The 27948-nt window shown below is 47.8% G+C and overlaps 1 protein-coding gene across 2 annotated transcripts in view; it reads right to left on the reverse strand.

Moving 5' to 3' along the window:
* Positions 1-27948, reverse strand: part of TMEM171 (transmembrane protein 171) — a 183863-nt gene that overhangs the window by 98294 nt on the left and 57621 nt on the right. For both annotated transcript variants that reach the window (XM_069627504.1, XM_069627505.1), the window contains one exon: positions 23493-23579. The gene's annotated coding sequence lies outside the window, so the exon portion shown is untranslated. The remainder of the gene's footprint in view (positions 1-23492; positions 23580-27948) is intronic.

Below are 27948 nucleotides of genomic sequence, written 5' to 3' on the forward strand. Positions count from 1 at the left end.
GAAACTGAAAATGCGAGTCACCAGCTGCAAACCTCAGGTACTTCTTGTGCGCGGGATGAATCGGCACATGAAAGTAAGCATCCTTGAGGTCCAAAGACACCAACCAATCCTGAAGTTGAAGGGCATGGAGGACTTGAGAAAGAGCGACCATCTTGAACATGTCCTTCCCGAGAAGTTTGTTCAACTAACGCAAGTCCATGATGGGTCTCAATCCCCTGTCCTTCTTTGGGATCAAAAAATAAAGGGGAATACCATCCTTTGTTCCTCTCCGCTACAGGCACCAGTTCTATTGCGCCTTTCTCCAGCAGGCTCAAGATATCCTGCGCAAGGAGCAGATCCGGAAGCTTTGAAGAGAGATTCCCCAGTGGATTGTCATGAGTCCGCTGAAAGAAGGGAAGGAAGTAGCCATGGGCTATGGTATCCAGAACCCACGCATCTCATGTAATGCCACGCCATTCTTCGAGATGCTTAGACAGTCTGCCCCCAACCGGCGAACCATAGAACATGGCCTCATGACTGTTTGCCTTCAGTCCAAAGAGGCAGCTGCCTGATCGGCTTTGGCACCACGATTTCCCCGACCACCACAGGTACTTTTTCGCTGGCCCTTTTGACTGGCGGGCCCTCTCGTTCTACCAAAGGAGGAGTAGTAATGAAAGGAACCTCCCCTCCACTGCTGTTCCCTAGGACGAAAAGGCAGAGGTTGACGCACTGCGGCGCTTAAAGATTTGGCCACAGCTTTTGAGGTCTGCAACCTCTCAAGGCTCTCATCAGCCTTCCTGGCAAACAAATGTGCGCCATCAAAGGGCATGTTCATGCACATCAGGAGCAAACCCCGACTTCCGCAACCACGCAAACCTGTGTATAACGGTGCTCGCAGCCATGGATCGGCTAACGCTGTCGGCCGTATCCAAACCTGACTGAAGGGATTCACACATGGCATCCTTGCCATCCTGCACGAGAGCAAGGAACCCATCCCTTTCTTCCCCCTAGGGGATATGCTCAGCCACTAAAGAAACACAATTCCACAGTGTGTGAAAACCTTGCCAAGGCACACATGGAGTTGGCTGATTTCAAGGCCATGCTCCCAGCAGAAAATACCTTCAGGGCACAACCGTCAAAGCGCTTATCGTCCCTATCCGGAGGGATTGTAGGGTACGCCGCCTGCCTCGAGGTGGCCATAGCCGCCTGAACCACCAAACTCTCGGGAGTCGGGTGAGTAGATAAATAGCTGGGGTCGCTAACGGAAGGGCAGTATTTCTTGGTCAAAGACTTATTAACAGCCGGAAGAGATTCCGGGGACTGCCAAGCAGCTGCCACCCTTTTCTGTAAGGTAAGATGAAATGGCAAAACCGGGTCAGAGGACGACCTTGATCTAAGATATCCGTTAGATCATCCTGCACAAAGTCTTCAGGAGGACTGGACCAGCCCAGATACTCCGAGACTTGCGCCATGAGTCTCCGGTAAGAAGACTCTACATGGGCCCCAGGCTCAGGTCTACCAAATTCCACTTCCGGGGAAGTTTCCAACCCACTGGTATCATGGAATCATGGAGGGTCTGCCTCAACCCCTCCAACTGACTGTCTCCAGAAAAATGTGGATCATCATCAAGTTCACCAGGGTCCTCAAACTCGGACCTCTCCTCCTCTTCATAAATGTCATCCAGAGGGATTTGAAACCCAGGCCTGGAGGCCAAAACATGCCTCACAGACTTTGACGTAGCCTTCCTTGGAGGATCCACGATATCCGGGTACTCCAATGGCAAATTCGAGAAAAAAATCCCAGAAGGCGCCAAGAACGCCAAAGGCTTCAACGTCGAGAGCGTCGACAACCTCGACGTCGTGATCGATTAAGGCTTTGGCGTCGACACTGGTGCCGACGGCGCCGTGGGCTGGTAGGATGGTAAAGCGTCGGATGGAAACGGCGCCAACCAAGTCGACGGCGGCATCGAGCCCTCAGTAGGTTGCTGCGGTCTCGCTGGGGACGAGAACCGAAACCTAGAGACACGTCTCTTGCGACTCTTCGAATCCTTGTCCGTACGGGACCTCGAAGGCTCCCGAAGTGAGTCGCGTCATGCACCCGAGCCCGAAGGGGTGCAAGCCACGGTACGAGACCGATCCTGGCCGGCTTCGTCAGAAGGCGCAACCGGACCCGTGCCATGCGATTGAAAAATCGCAAACATGGATTGTTTAAACGCTGCCCATTCCTCCGGAGTCGAGGACTTTGTAGGGCACATAACCTTCCTCGAGGCACCATCCTCCGAGGAGGACGGGAAGAAGACCGGTGACGGTGCTTCCAAGAGTGCCGGGACGAGGAAGACGAGTGGCAGCAACTATTCCGGGACCGAGATCCCCAGGACTCCTTCCGATGCGGAGAGTCGCCCCTCAAGTCATCGGTGGAAACCCCCTTGGACTTGGAAGTCCAGGACTTAACAGGCTTATGGCCCCTACCTACCTGGACCATCCCCTTCTGCTCCTGCAAGGCCTTGGCAGTCAGCGACTGGCATTTCAAGCAGTTGTCTGTGACGTGCTACTCGCCCAGGCACCACAAACAAATGCGGTGGGGGTCAGTGAGCAACATTTTCAACTTGCAGTCCCAGCAGGTCTTGAAGCCAGACCACGAGTCGGAGGGGGTCGAAGAGAAAGACATTGTAATGATGCACACGAGGCGCGCCGAGTCTCACGAAATTAACACGTTCACGGGAAAAACAGAACTGAGGCTACAGGCGCCGTGCGTCCTATTTATAATATCCTGTGATGTCGCCCTCGACGGAGGCCCTCGAGGGACATTGACCCGACGCCATCGATGCAGGACGCCCTCTGCCAAAAAAAATTCTGAAGTGCACAGCTGTGGACATTACATGTCAAAGATGTGGAATGCGTTGGAGGACACAATCCATTTGAAACATACATTGGATACATCAACACTTAAGACAATGGGCCTCATAGGTTGAGCGGCGTGGTAAAATGCAGCAGAAATACCATATACCACGGCATTACCACACTGCCCAAATACGAATTTGGGGGTTAAGTGGAGGAAAAAGCAAGAAGCTGGGCGCATTTCCTCCACCTTACCGGACAAAATTGCCCAATTCGGCAGTATTAACACCGGCAGAAATACTGGCGAAATCCCCCCCCTACGTACTCCAATTAATGGCGACTAACAATGCATACCGCCAATTGTAATGCGGCAGTAATAACGCTGTATCAAGTAGCAGTGTTTCAGTTTGGTGGTATCTTGGTGGGTTTACCAGCGAGATACCACCAAACTCGGAACGAGGCCGAATGTTTTGTAAATTGTGTTGAAACTACCTATGAAGACTGGACAGTGGTATCAGACACGTTGCTGTACTGAAACATTCAATTAATTTGGGTGGACAACCATATAGGAGTAAAAGATTGTTTTGCAGAGAACTAAGGAAATTGTGAGAAAACAAAAACAGGTGTGGTAAATAACGTAAGTATGGATGGCAAAAGGAAAGCGGAAGCCGGGAAGGCAGCATTCGACATGCTCGAAGGGGTCACGCTAAATGAGTAATCATATAGGAGCAAGGCTAGTAAGGGGACATCTTTGGAATTTCGGTATTGCCTCATAATTAGAAAATAGAATGATAGTCGCGTCGCAAAAGTAATGCTGCTTAAAGTCATAATCTGAGTGAAGAACAAAAATAATAATAAAAAGGACAGGGTGGACACAACTTGGATTTCGTATTGGCTTTAAGCTCGCAGTGATCTTAGCGCCATCCGGCATATCTTCCTGGCTTCCCCTTCTGGGCCCTCCCCCCCAGCCCTCCCACCACCTGTGACTGGTCTGGCCTCCTCTTTTTAAGACACCTTCCTAGGGCAGCTCCCTGCCCAGGCAGCCCCCTTTGGCTAAGGGCCCCAAGACAAATGGCAGCTCCAGCAGATGCAGCTCCAGAACGTGTTAGCCGTGGTTCGGGGAGGGGGCACAACCATTACTGCACCCCATTAAACTGGCCCACCATTCTTATTACCCAATAGCTTGTAGTCTGATGCATGTTGTCGACTGTTGTATGGCAGGTAGATCTCACATCTAGGCAAACTGCGTCAGGTAGCAATAACTTGCATTTAGGCCAATTGCCTACGGTCTACTGGTATGGTACCAGTTAGGCATTTCTCCCTCTATCCAGGTGTCCCAAATCTTGTTGATACTGTATTTACTGTTGTACCCCCATTTTAGGTGTTTCTACTGTGTCCAGGTGTCCCAAATCTAGGTGTTACTGTGGTGCCCCCATTTTGGGCATTTCTCCTTTTATTCAGGTGTCCTAAATCTAGTTTTACTGTTCTACACATCCTCTATTCAGGTGTCTCTAATCAAGATGTTCTCTTTCTACACTTACCAGCCTGACCCACCACCCCTACTCCCACACCGGATCCCAGCTACACTGTCCATACATGGGTGACCTCGCAATTAAGGATGCATCCTACCCACAGGATAGACACCATGCCACACACTGCCAAATCAGAGCTGGACGATTGCGCTCCAGTAGGCCTAGTGTGACCCACAACACCCTAACCCAACCGTCTACAATGCACAGCTCAATCTCCCAACCCTCCACCTCATCTCTCGCCCCCCTCCCACCCACCAAAACTCCAAGGTATACGCAACACCTCCAAGCTTGGTCAAACCCCCCCCCCCCCCCACCCCTGCTACATGCTTGTAGATCTTTTTTGGAGAGCTGCACGATGGAGAGCGGGTGTTGAAAACATGAACCCCCCCTGAGCATACTGCACTATCCAGTGGCCCAGATAAGCCAATCTTCCCACCCCCATGACCTATTCACCTGCACACCCTCCTTACACCTATCCCGAACAACAATGCACCCCGCCCCCCGCCCCCAACGCGCGCTTCCCTTTTCTCAGCACAGCAAGAGCAGCCCTGGCCAAAACCCCAACCTCCGCAACCCCACTCTCACCCACAACCCATGGGCCACCCGTAAAACAAGGAAAAGCTCAGACCTAGCCCACCTCAGGCCCCACTTAGCATAACCCATGCTCCAACCCAGATCCTAATCCCTGCCACCTCACTATAGGGACCAAGCCTCCCCACTGGCACATAACACAGTCTTAGCCCCATTCCCCTACTCCCCCAATTTCCCTGGGCCACCTTCACCCTGCCCACACCCTACCTCCACACCATCCTGCAACCACCCCTTTCCTCTCCTCCCAGCACAACCAACACCCATGCTCCAATGCCCTCCCCTGGCAGTACCCTCACTCAACCCCCTCGCCACCTCACCCTCCTCCACTCCCTCTCCTTCTACAATCCCCAACCCAACACGTCCAGCACTTGCAAACAAACCCCTAAAAATGTCTTGCAACCTCATGAATACCAGGTCAGTCTCTAAAAACAAATTAAACATCTTTTACCTCATCAAAGACAAAAACCCAGACGTCCTTTTCATCACAGAGACCTGGTTTGCTGAAGACTGAACCAATTGCGCAGAAGGCCTTCCCACTAAGTAAGAACCTTATTGTTCAGAACAGATCACAAAGGGGTGGGGGATTTGCGATACTACACAAACACCAATTTCCACTACTTATCAAGGACATCTCAGTTACCACCACAGGCTAGGAATCCCTTCTGGTAAAACTTTGTCCCTCCACCTCACACAGCTTCCTACTCATTTATAGACCACCCTGGCTACAACAGAAACTTTGCAGACGCTCTCTCTGATGCTCTGACAACTAACTTCAACCTACATCCAACACTCGCCATCCTAGGTGACTTCAACATCTGGTCAGAGTCCCCTTCACACCCCATGATCTAATTTCTCACAGACAACCTAGAAGCCTTTAGCTTGACACAACACATCTCCACGCCCACCCACACTGGATGCTACACCCTTGATGTGGTCTTCAGCACCACAAACATTACCACACTGCCTCCGCGCCCCCCTAACACACTCAGCAATCTTTTTCTGTACCATTCTCAAATGTGGCCCGCGCCCAAGGCCACACCCAGTGACTACCAACCTCCACACCCATCACCCCACTCTGGAACAAATTCGTTATCACCCCGCGTCTAGCCAACCCCCTCCTCGCCTCACTCCCAGCAATCTCCCTCGTGGAAGGCCCTCCCCACCCTACCATCAAACTCCTCACCCTCTGGCTTTCGAGCGCCCTCGCACCCCTCATCCCAACAAAACGGTCCTCTCAGATCAGGTCGCACACCCAGGTGTTACACCACCAAACTCAAATTGCTAAAAACACTAAGGCACCGCCTGGAACGGACCTGGAGAACCAACCAAACTACCCTAGCAAGACTACCAAGAGCATATAGATTGGAAATCATAAAACCCAAGAAAGCATTCTATGGGAACATAATCTTAAACTCTCACAACCTGAGCAAGGCACTGCATAGAAGAATTTCTTAATTCAATTCTCCAGGCTGCTCTACCCCCCTCCACCCAACTCACAATCCCTATTCATCACCTTATCAGAACACTTCCACAATGTTGCCATCGCCAGGCACTCTGCCATCATCTCCAAATTAGAAAGAATGCACCCGCCCAGTACCCATCCACAGCCTGATCCTGCCCAAATCCCCTCCAGAAACAAACCGTCACCACCTTTGCGCCAATCTCACACCAGGAATTCCTTTCGCTCCTAGCACAAAGTCACCCATCAGTTCCCCCGCGAGCCCTGCCCGCCCACCCTCCTCAAAAAAATCCTGTCCTCAACCTGTGCAGGTAGTACCGCACACTCATTCCTCAACCACTCTCATACATCGGGAACCTTCCCAGAAGCTTTAAAAACCTCAGATCAAACCCCTCCTCAAAAAACCTAGATTCAACCCACTCCTCCCCCAGAACTACCAGCCCATCTCCAACACCCGCTTCATGGCCAAACGCATGGACTGCACAGCATACAAGCAGCTCTGCCATTTCACTGAAGCCAACAACCTCCTGCCCAACCTGGTTTCAGAATGTCCCAACGAACAGAGTCCTCCCTAGTGTCCATCTGGATGACCTAAAAAGAACAGCTGATGCAGAAAGTTGCGCTGTACTCTTGACCTCTCTGCCACCTTCGATACCACGACCACACCATTCTCCTAGACAGGCTACACTCTTTAGGAACCAAAGACACTGCCCTCTCTTGGATCTCCTCGCTCATCTCTAATCGCTCATAAGTCATGCTCCTTCACCCTTTTACGTCCACTTCATGACCAGTACCCAAAGGGGTCCAACAAGGAGCATCTCTATCTCGCCTCCCTTTCAACATCTATCTCAACCCACTCCCTGTACTCATCTGCGCCCGCAATCTCACCTGCTACAGCTATGCAGACAACACCCAGATCATCCTTAAAATTACTCGGTCGCCAGGCTAAGACTGTCCAGATCAGTCATCATGCCTATCGGATATTGACCGCTGGATGACGACCAACCACCTCATCCTGGATCCTGGGAAAATGGAAATTGTAGTCAGTGGGAAACAGGGCTCCTTCCCCAACCTATTCCCTGGCCTCAATCCCTAGCCCCCCCCCCACCGTCACCCTCCACATCGGTGAAAAGCCTTGGATGCACACTGGACATGGATGTATCCCTCTCCCAACGCATCAACACTGTATCCAGAACCTGCATCTTCCATCTACGCATCTTCAGACATATCTTCCCATACCTCAGCTAACCTCACCATTTCTCTGCCATCATCTCCATCATCCTCTCCCGCTTAGACTGTGCAAACTGTCTTTACATAGGTGCGCCAGCGTTTCAGCTAAGGAAACTGCAAAGAAACCGAAATGTTGCGGCCCGCCTGCTCATTAGCCTACCTCCCAGAGAACACATCAGCCCTACACCAAGAGTCCTCCACTGGCTCCCTATTGGTCGATGCACTACCTTTAAAGCCATGTGCATCACTCATGGGTCATCCACAACACTGCCCACGAAATTCCTCCAGGATAAAGTCACTTGCTACCATCCCTCATGGACACTCAGATCTGACACAGCATCTCTCCTAGTTGTCCCACATTACAACTTCGCCAGACTGGGCGGATCCTCCTCCACCGTCCAAGCGCAGATCTGGAACTCTCTGCCCCTGCACGTCCACAACATTGACAATCACTTGGCGTTGAGAAAGGCCCTCAAAACCGGGCTCTTTCCTTCCTCCTCTTGAAAACCTCTCACACTCCACATTGTCGATACACGCACAGAAACACTGACCCAAACCCAACTATGCACCTATCCACCCATTCTCCCATGGATGCCGGCAGCATTTGCAGCGGTACACCATAACACATTTTTGCCCTCATCCCACCCACTCACTGACAGATCATCATAGATCACACCCCCTGCCCACGGACGATCACCTCCAGGCCCCTCTCCCACTGCTCAGGCTTCGTTCTAGGGAGAGCATAAAAGTGTGCAGTATGTATTCTCAGCACCACGTCTGTGGACACGGGCCGCAGGCACGGCCATCCATGCACTCTAGAATGCAGCTATGGCTAAGCTATTCCAGTCTAGCAGCTTACATAGCTGTCCACACCATAACCAGACATACCTCAACACCTCTGCCATTAGTATGCAGCAGCAACTCGTGAACTTTCGGTCGAGCTGAGCACCCATCAAATCCCCATCACTAGCACTCTATCCTGAATCCTAAACCACCAACAGCACCCGGCCACATGTCTGACCTCTGGGCAGCTTACTGGAGCCTAGCCAGCTCACATAAGCCCTAACCTGGCAAAATGCACACACGCATTTTTAAACTAACTCTTAGAATCTCCCACACATGGACTACGGTCACCAAGGACGTTCCAACCACAAACCGCAATGAGGCCATGGGCACTATATTAATAACGAATACAATACAATATAGACCAGGCCATTTATTAAAAGACAAACATGTTCAAAATGCAAATAAGACAGGAAAAACATTATTTTTTAAAACTCAGGGCCATAGCGAGCATACCCCCAAAAAAAGCTAAACATTGTTCTACATGCACATGTGAAACTTTTATTGCCCAAATTATAGATTTGGTGAGCAAAAACACTCAGATGTATTCCAGAGATGGTGCAGCAACATGCAAAAACTGCACCTACCAAGTAGCCAGCCTCATGTCACGAAAGACATGCTCAGCCACGTCTGGCTTTTTAGAGAGCAGTACTTGCATGCTGTGAATAGTAGATGTACAGTTCATGGGAAAGGTTGCACTACGAGTCCCAAAACTCAATGGGCCTCATTAGGACCCAGGCGGTAAGGGGTTTACGGCGGCGTAAACAGCGCCGACCATTACCGCCCGATTCCGAGGTCCCTTAGCGCCATGGAGGATTTAACACCTGCTTTTAGCACCTGCTTTTAGCAGGTGTTAAAATCCATGGCGCTAAGGGACCTTGTTGTTAATTACGCCACCGTAATTTACGGTGGCGTAATTAACGCCTTCCCCACTCCCATTATGCCCTATGGGGCAAAAATGGGAATGGGGAAGGGTAAATGGGGATTGGGGACTTACCGCCCCGCCAACCTCGGAATGGGGCGGTAAGTCCGCCAACCACCATGGCGTAAACATAGTTTACGCCATGGTGGTAAAGGTACGACCCAGGCGGTAACTTGCCGCCTGGGTCGTAATGAGGCCCAATGTGCTATTGGTGAACATGTTAGGAATGGCAGGATCGCATATCACACAATCACTTTGCTGATACGCACAACAGATGTGTTGTATGTATATTTAGCTTCTTTATCCTCTCTGCTTCCTGTCCGGTTCCTTGGTGAGGGACCAAGGATGCAGACACCATGGAGTGATGCCGGATGCCCTGTGGAGAGAAACACAACATCCCCACACACACACACTCTGCCCACCCACCTCCACTGTCGAGGTTTGCCATTATATGCCTAAGAAGTCGTGACATTGGCAAGGACTGACATTGAATGACATTGAAGTGCTCAAAGTTGACATACTGGCAAGGATGGTCATCAAATGTCTGGGGACTTTCCCCATTGCCACAGGTTGCAAACAGGTGGCAACAGGTACAGGACCACTACCAAGGATCATAGGCATGTCCAGGGAGTGGCCTGGGGTGACAAGTTCTAGCCCTGGAATCTGAATGACCCAGGTGCTGTCTCGCCCTCTTTCTGTTGTTGTTTGTATAAAGGAGCCAAGTCTCCTTTCTGTTACTTGCAATTCAGTGGGCTGCGACCCACGTGTTAGGGAAAGGGCGGGGCTACCGCCCGCGAGGCAGTCAACGCTTGGATAATTAAAGAGTTGGACGCATCCCTTCGGACTCCGATTTATTGCCAGATTACTATTTACTGTGATTGATATGCATGTATGCTGAGCATTTCCCACATTACCCATAACAATGGCGACGAGGACCTGTTGATGCTGCGAGCATCATATTTCTTGCTGCGCGCCTCTACAGTGAGACACTACTTCATTTCAAAGGCGCCGCAATGGAGGAAATTCTAATCCTGTTCCCGCAGAATTCACATAATACGCTCACCGTGTACAACACGTGCCGTGTGCACAGAGCAGAGGCATATCAACTGACACTTGCCAATCCACCCACAACATTCACTGCTCAGCACCCACATCGACACAGGGGCCCACCAACTACATGTGGCAGCAACTTTCGTCTTGGTTCATTAGACCAGCCAATCTGCTCAGCACAGCAGCCATTACGCCTCTGAATTACTGAGTGGTCACATTTCAGGATACTCCAGTTATACAAAGTCTGAAAGTAATGCAGACAGTGGTCTACAGAGCCCGCAGTCCAGCTCTACGCCATGCCATGCCATGCCATGCCATGCAACTCCCAGGGAAGACCGTGGCACGGAATCCCTGCAACTTCAAGCCATGCAACACTTCGACATGTCAGACACCAGCAGTTTGGCACCCAGGTGCGCCAGATGGCTCAAAGAACTGCATATTTACAACGATGCATCTGGTCTGAGAGAAGAACGCTGATTACGAGGTATTTTATTACACTCGCTGGGTCCAGTAGTACGCGATATCATATTTGAAATGCCAGAAGCCAGTACAGCCACATTTCAAGGTATAATTGACTCATTAAACACTTATTTTGCGCCATTGAGAAACGTTGACTACGAAAGACATTTTCCACACATCCACGCAAGAAAATGGTTAAAACGTGGACAATTTTGTAATGTGGCCACGGAAGAGGCACAAATATTGTGACCTTGATCGATATTCCACAGAAGAAGCACTCAAATCGCAAGCCATCGCTGGCTATGGATCGCCAGATTTCCGCAAAAACCTTCTCCAGAAAAGCAGAACACTTGATGCGATACTTCAGCTGGCAAGAGCCGATTCAGCACTAGCATTGCAGACAGAATCACTTGGAAACATCAAAATCACGTAGTCTGCCACAACAGCAATGGCATGTCCCATTCGCACACCTGCGGATATAGAAGAACTAAAGAAATGCTACAGGTGCGGATTTAAATTTCCTCACGTTGGTCCGTGCCCTGCAATAGGACACCACTGCGATAAATGTGGCGGTGAAAACCATTTCCAGTCCGTCTGCAGGAACATCAAATTCTTCCAATCGGCTGAACCAATCAATGAGTCATGGAGACAAGATGGCCGCAACTCTAGGCGGGAAAGCCCACGTCCTCGCAGGCGACACCTTTCCAGTGCCAGCAGGCGCCGCTCCCACAGCTCATCACGAGAGCAGCCACACAGTGCCAGACGACGAGAGGAAAGGAGGGACAGTTCCAACCGCCGTAAGAGTAGACGTGACTCAACGAAGGAAATCAAGACAAAGAATTAGATACTTGGACAAGGCACCACGGGGAAGACATGAATCACACGCATCATCATCCAGCGGAGACCGCAAAAGAGGGTACGTTCATGCCATTGGAAACAACAGAGCTGTTGAACATAGCTCAACACTACTACTGCTTCAGCTAAACTGACAGAGTCAAGAATTCCCGATTGACACTGGTGCAACGGTAAATATAATCAACGATGACATCTACAAGTCTCTTGACACAAAAAAAGAACTAAAAGAAGCTGACACCTTAATATACCCCTACGGTTCGAACAAACCGCTCAATTGTCAAGGCATGTTCACCGCCACTTGCCAATACAAAGACAAGTGTCTAAAGGGCAAAAATCTACATCATAAAAGGAGAAGTTCCAGGGGGCAGCATACTCAGTTTCAAGTCGGCCATCCAAATGGGGCTCATTCACATCATGTACCAAATCATGTCCGCATATACCACCAGCCCAAAGAACATGATACAAAAAAATGTTCCCGGCACTTTCCAAAGGACTGGGCAAGTTAAAAGACAAACAAATCAAATTACACATAAACCCTTACATTCCACCGACCGCTCAACACTACAGGGGTATTCCTCTCAACATCCAGAGACAAGTCGAGGATGAAATCCAATCTCTGCTACAAGACATTATTGAAGCGGCGTCGGGACCCACGTCGTGGGTATCCCTGATCGTACCCGTGCCCAAAAAGGAGAACAAAACCAGCATACGCCTCTGCGTAGACATGAGGGCCCCAAACGTTGCCATCGAAAGAAAGTGTCATCTTGCCCCCAGAATGATATGCACTTACTCGACAGTGCAAAAGTGCTTTCTAAACTGGACCTAAACAAAGGCTACCATCAGCTTGAACTGCACCCATCGTCAAGCTATATCACCACATTGTCAACCCACCTAAGTCTATTCAGATACAAAAGGCTTAGCTTCGGAGTATCATCAGCGGCCAAAATCTTTCAAAATGAGATCCACCAGTTAATTAAGCACATTCCAGATTGCCTAAATTACAGTGATGACATTTTAATCTTTGGCACAACTAAGGAAATGCACAATGACACCCTCAGAAGAGTGTGCATGGCACTGGAAAATGCACACCTGACACTCAACCCGGACAAGTGCGAAATCAGCAAATCAACCCTGAAATTCTTTGGACATTCTCGAATAACAGCCTGCAACCGGACCCTGAGAAAGTGCAAGCACTGATAGAAGCCCTGACTCCCACATCAACATCAGCAGCTTGCTTGTTCTTGGGAATGGCAAGTTACTGCACGCGCTACATTCAAGACTTTGCGTCAGTAAGCACACCCCTTCGAACACTCACGAGGAAGCATCAGGAATTTCACTGGCCAAATGAATGCAAAGAAGCTTTCCAGGAGAAACGCATTTCGTCAACCTCATGCAAGGCCTATTACGATCTAGAATATGACACTGAACTGACGGTAGACACCAGCCCAGTGGGGCTAGGAGCAATACTGGCACAGTCAAAACCAGGAGCACCACTGAACTCCCCGAGACGCATAGTGGCATATGCAAGTCGCAGTCTTTCAACAACTGAATGTGCATATTCACAACAGAGAAGGAAAGCTTAGCAGTCGTATGGGCATGCGAACATTACCACCCATTTCTATATGAGCGCCCATTCACTATCATTACCGACCATCAGACCCTCACCACCATCTACGGCAAACCCACAGCCAAAATGCCACCACCCATCGCCAGGTGGGGACTGAGGCTACAGGAAAATTCATTCAAAATCCTCCATCACCCGGGCAAGGACAACAACCCAGCTGATTTTCTATCCAAGTACCTACTTCCAGCTCACGACGAACGTCAGTCAAAGCAAATCAATACATCAACTACTTAGTAGGAAATGCGCTCCCCAAGTCAATCACGGCAGCTCAACTCATAGAAGCAACACAGAACGGCCTTTTACTCCGGACAGTTCAAGGGTGCTTGAAGTCCGGGCAAAGGAGACACTGTTGGGGACAAAAATTATAGTCTAATGAAGAGAAACGTTTTCACACATTCAAACTTATCAAGCACACGCTATCAACATCGCCAGATGGTCTCCTATTAAAGGAAAACAGACTTGTCATTCCATCCAGTCTACAGGGACAAGTACTAGCCATCGCTCACTCGGGACACCGGGGGTGGTGTCGACAAAGAGGCAACTCAGAACCAAAGTGTGGTTTCTCCGTATGGATGAGAAGGCTGAATCACTCTTGGGCAAATGCATCGCATGCCAGGCTGTTGCCCCACGCACTTTCCCAGAGCCACTCAAAACGTCAATAATGCCCCTACAAGTTTGGGACGAAGTGGCCATTGACATGTTTGGACTCCTGGCAAATGGCAAATATGTGCAAGTGATTGTCGATGAAATGTCTCGATTCCCAGAGGTGCACCTCATCCACTCCACGAGTGCTCAGGTAGTGATACCAGCACTAGATAAAACCTTTGCGGACTATGGAATCCCATTGATTGTAAAATCTGACAATGGACCACCCTTCAGCGGACACGATTTCACCATGTTCGCAGAACACTTGGGTTTCCAATCTCGGAACATCACGCCGCTATGGCCACAAGCCAACGGCATGGCAGACAAATTCATGAGCATTTAAAACGTGCCCTACAAATCTGTTCCATTACCAATGGATCGTTCATGCAAGCCATCTGCACGCTGTTGCGAGAATATAGAAACACACCCCACAGAACCACGGGGGAATGCCCATCAGCCTTAATGTTTGGCTGGATAATATGAACCATGCTGCCACACAACCCATGCGCTGCTCTTCCCACTACCTACATTGACAGTGCACAGGCAAAAGACAGGGCAAGCAAAACGAAAATGAAGGAATAAGCAGGCCACCGAATACAGACGAGACCAAGCACTGGTCAGACAAAGCCAAAACACCAAGGACACCCCGGCGTTCAAACCCGAGTCAATGACTGTGACCCACATACATGGGTTCATGATAACGGCTGCAAGTCCACAAGGAACCATCACACAAAATTAATCGTTCTTCATCTTTCATTCTTGAAGGTGAGCAAGAACCTGTGAACACTACCATGAACATGGCAGATGAATCTTCAGACAGACTCTGAATACAGAGAAGACGACAGGGACGTGGACGACAGTGACAGCGACAACCCCAACACAAGTGCAACTCCACTTACACGAAGCCTGTCGCGAAGGATGATACGCAAACCGTCCAGATGGATAGAGGAAATTAACTGAGAAACCTCAACTATATATTAAGCAAGGGGGAGAAGTCACGTCCTCTTTCTGTGGTTTGTTGTTTGTGTAAAGGAGCAAAGTCTCCTTTCTGTTACTTGCAATTCAGTGGGCTGCGACCCACGTTTTATGGAAGGGGCGTGGGTGCCGCCCGCGAGGCAGTCAAAGCTTGGATACTGAAAGAGTTGGACGCATCACTTCTGACTCTGATTTATTGCCAGATTACCATTTACTGTGATTGATATGCATGTGGGTACGCGCTCATACTTCATGCCAAGTCTGCATAAGTCAGTGCCCCACTTGGGCCACCCCAGTCAAAAGAGTCTGAACACATCACTGCCAAGGATCAGAAAGAACTGCATTTTGGCCCATTATCAATGAAGCCCAAGTTCCTGCATCGTTTTTAATCATTCCCATCAATTTAGCACGTATTTCCCCACTCCCTACCCGCCCCCTGCCCCTACCTCTAGAACACAGGTGAAGAAGGTAGGTTGGGATGCAGCACCACCCCTTCTCCACTGCTTCCCTTGTTCCATCTCTGTCCCCCGTCCCGCTAACATTCAGGAAAGCAGTTGCTAAAAGTATGGGAAAGGCTGCAGAAGACACGCTTGTGGCCCCTGGGGTTTCACACCCATCCCAGAGCCCACTGCCGACAGCAAAGCAGCGACGAAGTTGCTTTTTGTACGTCTCCCGGATGGGTACCCAGAAGGTCATGTGGCCAGGGCAGTAGCCCCCGCCAGGTCTCTTTTGGAAAACGAAAAACTACGGAAAGGTCTTGAATAAAATCCACAACTTCAATTTGATTTGATGCTCCCCCTGCCCACGTCGCTTGCACTCCACGGCCCAATCTCGTGATAGTAGAGGCCTGCGGTCGTCTGTTCTTTCCATGGTGGCTCAGATAAAGCCACACTAGAATCCTGACTCACCGCAATGCAATAAAAGATTGCTCAACCGTCTAGTCTTTGTTTCCAGAGCACGTAAAGGACAACTTGTTCTCAGACAATTTCTCTACCATAAAGAACTTCGCCTCCCTCTGCATCGAACTTTCATAAGAGGAAATATTTGGCTCGTTGTTCTAAAGGTAAACGATGAAGCCAAATGCAGGACGAGGTCAGGTTGCTTTTTTTTCTATATTTAAATGGTGCCGTGAAATGGCTGGTTCGATGTCTAGCGACTACATGGCCTTAAAGGCACAAGGCACTCTACCTGTAAAAGGCTGTACATGTTAGAGGGAGGTATATGTTTTCCAAGTTACCAGTGAATGGCCTGGATTGCTAATATGTACTAAAAAGTGCATCAAAATCAGAAACACACACAAATAAATGTCCTGCCCCACGGCCCACTTCTAGGGGTGCCACATTTCTACAGCCGAGGGGCCTTTCTCCAAGTGCCTGAAAGTAGAGGGGAGGTCAAACGATTAAGTTAACGTGTGTCCCGTGTAACACACGGGGTCCACTTCCGACACATCCTTCAGTCATCTAATAAACGCCATAGTTTCAAGCCAAACAAAACATGACTAAGGGGAAGGTATTTCAAAGGCCATCGCCAAACTACGTGACCAAACCACCGAGAAAATGCACCATTAGAGGATGAACATTTCCTAAGTTGCGTTTTGTTAAAATTACTTGAAAGGTCGTCCCTATGCATCTAAAAGTAGGGCCACCTACTTATGCTGGAGCTGTACTGTGAGTGGATACTCGATTACCAACTGGGGACACAGCACCTTATTTGGTCACAGAGCACCCACTCACAGTACAGCTCCATGTACTCCGCGTTTGCTTAAATATACTGTCAACCACATTTTTCGGTGCTTCCGATAGTCCATTTAAGCAAACAATAGCCAGGTGTGTAGGTCCGCACTGCTGGCCGCGGCCAACAAGGCGCTCCTAAAAGGAACCTGCACCCAAACACAGCGTACCACACACCTGCACAGTACTGCGGGACTGCAGACGTCACCACAGCCTGCCAGGCCAAGAAAGCTGAATGTACACAATGCCCTTTGTGTGTCAGCATCGTGTATCCAAAACATTTATTTTTCCACAGCCAATGGGTTAAGCAACAAAATAATGTTTGCTTGCAATCAAATTGTGCTGGGCGATCTGATATCGGAACTAATATACTAATAGCCTAGACTTCCACGAATGTGGGGCCACTACAGAGAAAGCGATTTGACTGAATAGCAGGGCTACAATTTTAGGCCCAGCACTGGGGAAAAGATCTGAGTGCCAACTTAGTCATTCTTTCCGGAACTTTTGCCAGGACAGTTTAAGCGAAGCAATTCACGTTACAGATACGAGATACCGCCTCTTGAAGGGTCATGGGCAAATGCTGGTTTAGATTTTGTAAAGCAAAGTTTCTACTCGTCGATTCATATAAATGAGCCCCCCAATCAGCCTAATACCGGATAGATGATTAAAAGAACTAGCTGTGTCCAACTCGTTTATCAAATAGCAAAAGTAGCCCAGCAATCGGCCTGATGGAGATTTCCTGGAATTTTTCTTCATATTTTTGCTCAACTTTTAAGCCTACCAGCAGCCCAGACTATCGAAAAGTATCAACACTGCACATCGACCTTGCATTTCCCTTTCAGTTGCTAAAGAAGCAATATAACCCATTTGTACACCACCTTGATTCATTAAGCGCTTGGGAGGTCAGAGAACAGTATTAACTCTAAGACAACCATTGCATCCAGGGAGGATAGCACAGGGCAACGAGTTTGTCTTGGAAGCAAGACAACGCAGAGCAGCACAGGTTTGAATCCTGCTCTGCGCTTAAGCACATTGTAAACTATTAATTAAGGTAGGGCTGTGGTCAAGGTATGGTTGAGCTAAAGAAGGGTTCTGAAAAAACTGGGATGGAGACACATCCTCAGAGGCATAGCAGGGGACCACATCTGGGTCAAAAAGTTAACCCTGGGGGGCAGAAGACCAAGAGGTCTTTCATCATTTAAGATCTTCGTCAAAGGATACAGTCTTGGCAGAAAAACACATCAACTATTTGTATTTTATAAAATGTATAAAGCGCCTTTCGCCAAAGGCGCTGAACAATAAAATAATTCACAAAACTGTACAATCAAAATGAGACAAATGAGTAGGGATTACATCCGGTTCTGTTTTTTCATGAAGCAAGAAACGAAAGACGATACAGTTTAAGATTTGTTTGGCAGAGATGAAGAGTAGAAGAAGCGCAGAGAAAGAGGAAGCGCGTTCCAATGCTTAGGAGCCAGAAGAGAAAAAGAGCGAAAACGGGACGAGGCATAGGGGGCTAAGGAACAGTTAAGAGAAATAGATTCTGAGAACGTTGAGGACATGAAGGGATGCAGAACAAGAGTATGGAAGAGAGGTAGGGCGGGGTCAGACTGAGTGAATTGTGAAAGAAGAGACGATTAAAAAAAGACGATTAAAAAGGAAGTCAGGATATTGACAGCAGGGAGGATGTAATAGGGGACTGAGGGGGCAAAGAAAAAAGATGATCAGATTAATTATAGATGGAACGGAGAGGGAAAAGGTGGCAAGCAGGGAGGCCAAGCAATAAAGATCAACAGTAGTCACTATGGGAAAAGACAAGGAAAAATAAAAAGTTTAGTGTCGTGAAAAGGAAGATAAAGTGCGAGCGTGACGAATGTTAAACAGAGCAAAGCAGCAAGCGTGAGGAAAGAGAAGGATCAAAGATAACACCTAGGTTGCACGCTGAAGATGAAAAGGAGAGAGAGGATGGGGGAAAGATTAGAGGGAGGGGATGGAGTAGGAGATAGTTAAAGAGGGAAAGAAAACCTCAGTTTTTGAGGGGTTAAAATGTAGAAAGCGTAGAAAGGTAGAAATTACACTAGATTTGGTGTCCTAGGACCACCAATCATTGCAAATGTGGTTATATGTCTAGACTCAGGATCAATTTCCAATTGATGATACCCTTGATTCAAATCAAGCTTTGTGAATCTCGTTGCTCGATTCAGTCTGATCATATCCTCAATATTAGGTCCTGGATGCCTCTCCCTCTGTATAGCCATATTGGGAATATCTACACATAAACAAATGCGTCCATCTGTCTTTGGAACCACTAGCACTGGGGATACCTATGGTGTGGGACCACTTTCCACTTTTTCAATTATATCATTATCAACGAGTGGTTGTAATTTTTTAGAAACTTTCTCCTGAAGATGGAATCCTATTCTTCTTGGATGTTGAGGAACCGGCTGCATTCGTGGATCAACGTGAAGATGTATTGCATCTCCTTTCAATTTCCCCACTCCTTTAAATAAATTAGAGAATTTTCCTTTTAATTTCTCCAGGCTCATTGTCTCTTCTGTAATGGTTTGAATACTATGACATTGTGGTGGCGTGTCCTTTATCATTTCCGACTGGTCATAATTTATATTGATAAGTCTTAGCTTCGTTGCCGTCATGCAACTAATGAGACATCTCCCTTACACCGGACTGTCAATGACAAACATTTCAATGGGTATCTGATTATTTTTGTGTATCAGGTCACACTTGAATTTTCCGCTCACAATCAATGGTTGTGTTGCTCCCCAGTGGAAAATGTTAGCTCGAGATAGTTGTAATGGATATAACTGAGCTATTTCTTTATATATTTTATTGTCATTATATTTACTGTAGCCCCAGTATCTACCAAAACCTGTATATTTTGATCTCCTAGATTCACTGTTACTTTTATAGCCGAATCTCCATCTGACATGTCATATATTAAACGCACATATTCTTTACTGTACATGTTATAATCTCAGATTAACAAGGGGGGTCCTGGGAGTCCCTCTGCCAGACATTAGTCCTGGTTGCGAGAGACTTACCCAGAGTCTTTAGCTCACTATCTTTCACAGAGAAGAAATATCCTAAACATATCAGTCTTTGTCCTGCCCTGGGGCAGTCCAGCACCGAAATGCTAGGCAATTCTCCTCTGAACAAGAGTACCAACAGCATCCCCAGACACGTGTTTCGGTCTGGTTGAACCTCATCAGTAGGGAGGAGCTGTGTCTCTCTAAGAATAGTGAGCAAGGGGTCCACGTCTGGATTCCCCTAGTAACTTAGGGTGAGACCCAAAGTTACTTGCATATGCAGATTAACAAGGGGGGTCCTGGGAGTCCCTCTGCCAGACATTAGTCCTGGTTGCGAGAGACTTACCCAGAGTCTTTAGCTCACTATCTTTCACAGAGAAGAAATATCCTAAACATATCAGTCTTTGTCCTGCCCTGGGGCAGTCCAGCACCGAATTGCTAGGCAATTCTCCTCTGAACAAGAGTACCAACAGCATCCCCAGACACGTGTTTCGGTCTGGTTGAACCTCATCAGTAGGGAGGAGCTGTGTCTCTCTAAGAATAGTGAGCAAGGGGTCCACGTCTGGATTCCCCTAGTAACTTAGGGTGAGACCCAAAGTTACTTGCATATGCAGATTAACAAGGGGGGTCCTGGGAGTCCCTCTGCCAGACATTAGTCCTGGTTGCGAGAGACTTACCCAGAGTCTTTAGCTCACTATCTTTCACAGAGAAGAAATATCCTAAACATATCAGGCACAGCTCCTCCCTACTGATGAGGTCCAACCAGACCGAAACACGTGTCTGGGGATGCTGTTGGTACTCTTGTTCAGAGGAGAATTGCCTAGCATTTCGGTGCTGGACTGCCCCAGGGCAGGACAAAGACTGATATGTTTGGGATATTTCTTCTCTGTGAAAGATAGTGAGCTAAAGACTCTGGGTAGGTCTCTCGTAACCAGGACTAATGTCTGGCAGAGAGACTCCCAGGACCCCCCTTGTCAATTTGCATATTCAAGTAACTTTGGGTCTCACCCTAAGTTACTAGGGGAATCCAGACGTGGACCCCTTGCTCACTATTCTTAGAGAGGCACAGCTCCTCCCTACTGATGAGGTCCAACCAGACCGAAACACGTGTCTGGGGATGCTGTTGGTACTCTTGTTCAGAGGAGAATTGCCTAGCATTTCGGTGCTGGACTGCCCCAGGGCAGGACAAAGACTGATATGTTTGGGATATTTCTTCTCTGTGAAAGATAGTGAGCTAAAGACTCTGGGTAGGTCTCTCGTAACCAGGACTAATGTCTGGCAGAGAGACTCCCAGGACCCCCCTTGTCAATTTGCATGTTATAATCTCAACATTAATTATTCATGCCCATATCCATGTATCTTCTACCGGTGGATTTTCATATGGATCACTGTATAACATTTTTCTGTGTTTTTGATTATATGCTTGTGTCCCTTGAGTTTGTTCAGACACTGTATCTCTTGTGTTTTCTATTTATAAAGCATCCATTGATCTTACAAATCCTGATCGTGAGGTTGGGTGATTTAAATTCGGTCTCACACTCTAATTCGGCCTTTCCATGCCCATCTTCGCATTGGGATTCCTTTGACTGTCATATTTCCTACTAGGAATCATCTGAGTATTTGACTTGTACATAGGTGTCCACAGTATCTTTTCTCAGCACATGTTCTGAAAGTGATTTACTTGACCACACCATAGACACATATGACCCGGAGCTGGACATTGACCTCTATGGGGAAATTGAAATCCGCATCTATAACAGTGTCTTTCCCCAGGATTTCTGCGGTTGTTATTGTTCCAATAAGGTGTTGACCCTATTGATTCGTCGAGTATCTTTTTTTGCCATTGACCACCTTGGTTTTGGTTTATTGCAGCAATGATGTCTAGTCTTTTAGGGTTTTCCATATTCGCCGCTTGTGCATCCACCCTCTCATAAATTCTCGCCAGCTCCAGTACTTCTTTCAATGGAAGAGATTTTTTAAGGAGGTGCTTCCTAAATTTGGATGATAAACGGCTTTCAATCCTGATTAAAAATGTAGCGCTCATAATCTCGATTTGGTGGCACTATAATCCTTGTATTTATTGCTGTTACCAAAAGTTGATAAGTTGTTTTTTCTTCTGGTGGTATTGTTTCGATAATAATTTTCCATTTCTCTTCCTACTAAATTTATGAAAATGTCCAATTTGTTAACCTCATTTTGATTTCCGACTGCTCTCAAAAATTCTTCAAACTCATCAAACCACTCTTGCCACCTTTGTCCTTGATCATCCTGTGGTTCCAAATTAAAAGGATTAGGTTTTCGCAAATAGTTGGTTGGATCTGTTGAAATGACTGGCGTTCCTAGTATGGCCTGTGATGCAGCATTCATGTCTCCACTTGCATTCTCAGAAGACATCTTTCTGTTTTCTATGTGCTATTTAAAATTTCTTATGTATGTCACTGTATTGCCCTTTCTATCAATTCCTTAATTTATTTCCCTGGTTTTCACTTTTATTTTTCCTGTATTTCCCTTTGTTTGTTTGGCTTATCTATTTTTTGTTTCCTTGTAACTCTCCTCTGTTTGTTTATCTTAATATGAATCGTGTGAACCGATTTGTATTATAATGTTATTACTAGTGCCGCGTTGCTGTGACAACGTTTCCCTCAGTATCTCAATATCCAAGATGGCGGCATGCTTTTCCATGTTTTGGGTGCTTTCCTCTAATCTGCATGCAGCGTCTTTACGTCAGCAGACCATTAGATGATTTAGAGGCTCGCGCCTTGTCTCGTTCAAGTACGTAAGTTTTTGATATATTTAAAAGATGCAGTTCCTTTAACTATGCTCTTTAGCTTTGATCACGACATACTTTTTTTTAGTTTAGTTTACTTAGCACGTCTTACCATTTCCATGCGTTCATCCGATATCTTCAGATTCAGTCTCTTTCTAATTTCTGGCACTTATCTTCACCAGAAGTACTGTCAAAGTCAGCAGTGTTGGCTTTCTTGCAGGCATGGGATAAGCATTTACCCAACACTGCCATAACAGCACTGAATGCCAATAGGATGCAAGAGCTGGGCATATGATGGCAGTGTCTGGAAAATGCCCATCTGAAACCTACACACAAGCCAAAAACCATTATCTTAGTCAATGCTTGCGTTTAACAGGACTTCAGTGCAAGGAACAGATATAAATCAAGTAGAAGAAGGCCCACCTGGTTACAACACTTAATATACCAGTGGCACTCGAACGGCTGCAATCGAGCCATAAACTCTTAGCAGAATGCTTAGCAATAACACCAGCAGGCCAAAGTTTGATGTCACTGCTCAATAGAGCTACGCCAAACAGATCACAAGAGGATGTGGTTTGGGCAGGGAGGAGTAGGTACTTGATCTAAATGTCTATAAAAATTAACATGGCAATAGGCAGTTAATGAGTGGGTAAATAATCAAACGACATCCACACACTAGGTGTCCCCCTCAATCCATCTCCCTCTCAGCTCTACTCCAGGGCAATAGAAGGGGACACTTAAATTCCACCCAAAACCCAACACTAAAAATCAAGTGAACAGTATGCCAAGAGAGATGGGGGACATATAAACTGCATCCCTGTACCCCCCCCTGTCCATGTCCTTCCAAGTGTACACTTTAAGATCCATGCATCCAGTTGAATAAATATATTGTGTCCTATTACTGTATGCTCTTGTTAAGCATTGCTTCACATATGCACACGTACACATACCTCCCAGAAGAAAGCAAGGCGTTTCCTTTCAAGGTTTTCGCTTTGGAGATGGCAAAGGTTTGTTAAACGCAGGCACGCCAGTGACATCTGTGGAGGCAAGCACATTCAACAGCATTAGAATACAAAAATACGAGTAAAAGTTGGCATTCTTCAGATGTAAACAATTACTGTTTGATATTGAGAGGTCCTATTCAGTAAACGGAGGATAGCACAGGGGCAACGTGCTGGTCTTGGAAGCAAGACCACGCAGAGCAACAGAGGTTTGAATCACGGATCCGTGCTAAGAAACAATGAAATCAAATAAAAATAAAATTCATTTCTCATTCTAATGCAACAGGGGCAAAAGAATGAATTATGGAGACAGAGGCAAAGTGGCACAACCAAGGTTGCCATCCCATTAAAGGTGGCAGGATTCCACGCCATTTATTGGGACACCAAAAATCAAGTCTTGGGCTTTCCTTTAAAAAAAAAAGGCAGGTATGATGCTCAATTCCAATCCATTCAATTACAAAAGCTCCCAGCACACATCAGCTTGTAAATGAAAGTCCAGGACTTTACTGGTAATATCATGTGTCACCCTTAACAAAGAAGCAAATGATTTCCGAAGGGCACTGGGCACAGTGCTTAAAGTTCTGCAGTGCTTACTTCCCTTTTGGGCTGGGCTTGCCCGCTATTCCCTGACACGTATCTGTTGCCAATTCACAAGGTTATCATTAGAAGTCCTATTGTTATTTCATGGGAAAAAAAACGTCAACGTGATCTTTCTTCCTGAAAACGGGGCAGCGTTGAAGATGACAAACGCACTGCACATCCTCATCTGCAGTGGAGTAACTTTACTGACATTCTTGGGGGGCAGAGGGGGACATGACAACTGAAGGAAAGAGGTGGGGTGGAAGAAGGGCGGATGGTGGCTCTGATGGACAACACTAAACTACTACACCACAAGAACCCGTTGCCGACGCTCAGTTACTACTTCATAAGACTGATGGCGTAATTCAATTCTAAAGACCACCAGTCTTCTGAAAGTTTTAACACCACAGTGCATCTTTAGAATTCACTGCATTGACATCAGTAAAAAAAGCCTGACTCCCCCTTTACCCAAAAAGGGCTTGCAAGCACGCTGAAGGCGGCAGGTGGTTGATTATTGCCGCCAGGGCATTAATAGCCAGCTAATACCACTACAGCAGTGCCTGGAAAGTGCCTTTGCACGCCTACACAAAACCAAACTGTTAGCATTGCCAATGCTGGTTCTAATTCCTACTGCAAAAGGTCCTGTAAAATGTGGAGTTTTGACCTTGGGATGGGTATGGCTCCTTTGCTTCTCTGTGTGGGTATTTCTGCCCCGTAGCGGAAATCAAAAGTTGCCTCATTAAAGTCCTGAAATCACTGAATAAAATGTTTTGAATGGGCGAGTAAAAATTAAATGCTGGGCTGCCTCAAAATGAGTGTTTTACAATGGGACATGAGGGGCAAAGATGAAAAACGTAGTTGTGTTGAAAAAGAGTGTGGGAGCCCCTCTACTGAGAACGAACATGGGTCAAATATCCTGTTGTATGAAGGGTCTACGACCACGTTTTAACTCACAGCACCCTTCACAGAGGAGAAATATCCATTTGCATATCAGTCTTTGCCCAACCCACAAAGCAGTCCAGCATGGAAATTCTAGGCAATTCCCCCCTGAACAAGAGTACCATCAGCAAACCCAGATGCGTGTTTCGGCCTAGTCGGGCCTTATCAGTGAAGTGAAGCTGAGCCTCTCTGAGGCACAGTGAGCAAGGGGTCCACGTCTGGATTACCCTTGGTTACTTAGGGTGAAACCCCAAGTTTTACAAAATTTGAAAAAGGAGTGTGGCAGCCCCTCTACATAGAATGATCATGGGTCAAATACCCTGTTCTACGGAATTTCTTTCACTCAGGAGGGTCTACACCCACGTTTTAACTCACAGCACCCTTCACAGAGGAGAAATATCCATTTGCATATCAGTCTTTGCCCAACCCACAAAGCAGTCCAGCATGGAAATTCTAGGCAATTCCCCCCTGAACAAGAGTACCATCAGCAAACCCAGATGCGTGTTTCGGCCTAGTCGGGCCTTATCAGTGAAGTGAAGCTGAGCCTCTCTGAGGCACAGTGAGCAAGGGGTCCACGTCTGGATTACCCTTGGTTACTTAGGGTGAAACCCCAAGTTTTACAAAATTTGAAAAAGGAGTGTGGCAGCCCCTCTACATAGAATGATCATGGGTCAAATACCCTGTTCTACGGAATTTCTTTCACTCAGGAGGGTCTACACCCACGTTTTAACTCACTGCGCCCTACACAGAGTAGAAATATCCATTTGCATATCAGCCTTTGTCCCACCCATAAGGGCAGCCCAGCACCGAAATTCTAGGAAATTCTCCCTTGCACAAGAGTACCATCAGCAAACCCAGACACATGTACTTGTGTTGGTTTGGGAACCAATGGTTAGACGCTAAATACCACACGATACTACACACCCTGAACATATACAAACACAATAAAAATAACGTAACTTCTCTCCTTTTAAATGCGGCACTCGATTGATCAGCTGCACCTAGCTCAGCTGCACCTGCTCGCCTAGCCTGGCTGAATGAGCTTCCTAGTTCCTGACTGAGTGGCACAAGCGAAGCCGGAAAGCGACACTCACGCTCGTCGGCTGTGGTGGAAGTGCTGCCAGCCTGACAGCGTGTCCGGGCCCTGCACCATAAACTATCAAGAGGCAAGAAGTGCAGGGACGTCATTTAGAGGTCGCCAGGGGTCACAGCTGCGACCCCTCAGGTCTCCCTTGCTACCCCTGTGGTATCCCTTGCTACCCCCAACACATTTTCTTTCTAATGCATGGTCCTTGGCTGTGGCCAGAGCCATGTGACTCTTTGCTTCTGGAGTGGCAGGCTTTCTTGTTCACGACTCTTAAAAATAAAAACAAAAAAAAGAACAGGGGTTCCACAACACTTTCAGCAGTGACCTTAAATAAGAAAGAATGGGAATATCAACTCAGCCTTTCATGCTTCTGAGGTCGGTAAATGTGTACCAGCACAGGTTGGGCGATATTGTATGCATATTTGGTCTATATGAAGCACTTATGCGGAAGTGCTATATAATAGCATATCATTATCATTTGGCCATAGGCGTCTGCTTGCATTCATAGTCATTTGGTAATATATATGGGCCTATACACACTGATATTAACGATACAGGGGGCGTGGCTTGGGCAGCAATGGAGTAGGACGTGCTTCCTGAGCAGCTCCGGAGGATCTGACATATGATCTGTGAAAACTACCTACAAAAAGGCGCTACTGGTTCCAGGAGTGACTATACATGCATGGGAACGTGTGTTCTGCTCACTGTATAAAGACCGAGTGAATCGGGTGTGGTATTCTGGAGGAATCGCTCGGCGAAGACGGCGGCGGCTCGGTCCATTATCACGCAAGATGGCCGACAACAAAGGAAACGAAACTGAAGCACCCGGAGCGGCAGAATAGAGACGACAGCCGCGGGGAAAGAATGATGGCGAAGTGGAGACGGAGCGAAACCCCTGCGGCGGTAAGCCTTGTGTCACGTTGGCCTGCGTGCTGACCCGGAAGGCATGAGCCCGGGGGCAGCGGGGGTGCGAATAGATAGGCCGCGCCATGATAGACATATGAAGTGCTCGCTCGGCATCGATGAGCAGAAAGCCGCGGTGAGAGGCGGAGGACGGTGCGACTGCTTGAAGAGCACTACAGTAGCTGATAAGGGTGGAAAAGACGGTTGGGGAGGCACGCGGACGCTGAATCGAAACAGCGAGGCATAACGGAGGCCGCAGAATGTCGGCGCGAGGGGCCGCGAGCAAGAACAAGAATAAGCAACCCACGATGGATATTTTTGCCAAAACGCAACATTCTCCTGCGGCCATCGCGCCCAAAGGCCTGATGGCACCAGCGGAGGGCACCACAGTGGCTGAAAAACATCAGATTTTGGAGGCCATCATAGAGCTGAAAGACTCTTGGGGGTTGCGATGTCAGACCCGCGCACTTCCCTGGAGGCTAAAATAGACGAAGTAGGCATAAAAGTCACCCTGCTGAGGCAAGATGTCAGGGGGCTGGCGGAACGAACAAACAGCCTGCAAGGTGCGGTGAAAACCAACACGGACACCAGCACTAACAACGCAAAGGAGATCCATGTACTCAAACAACAGGTAGCTAACCTGGAGTCTCGAGCGGAGGAGGCAGAAGGGAGAGCGAGGAGGAACAATATTCGCGTGGTGTGCTTGCCGGAGGGTGAGGAGGGACAGGACCCGACAGACTACGTCGAGAACTTACTCCTACAAGGAATTGGGGCTGGAAAACTCTCGCAGGGATTCGCGGTGGAGTGTGCAAATAGTGCCCTTATGAGGAAGCTGAGACCAGGGGCCCCTCCCCGGGCGATAATCGCCAAAATATTGAACTACAAAGACCGCAAGAA

Source organism: Ambystoma mexicanum, chromosome 6p (genome assembly GCF_040938575.1).
Source record: "Ambystoma mexicanum isolate Mex_15411 chromosome 6p, UKY_AmexF1_1, whole genome shotgun sequence".
NCBI classification, from domain to species: Eukaryota; Metazoa; Chordata; class Amphibia; order Caudata; family Ambystomatidae; genus Ambystoma; species Ambystoma mexicanum.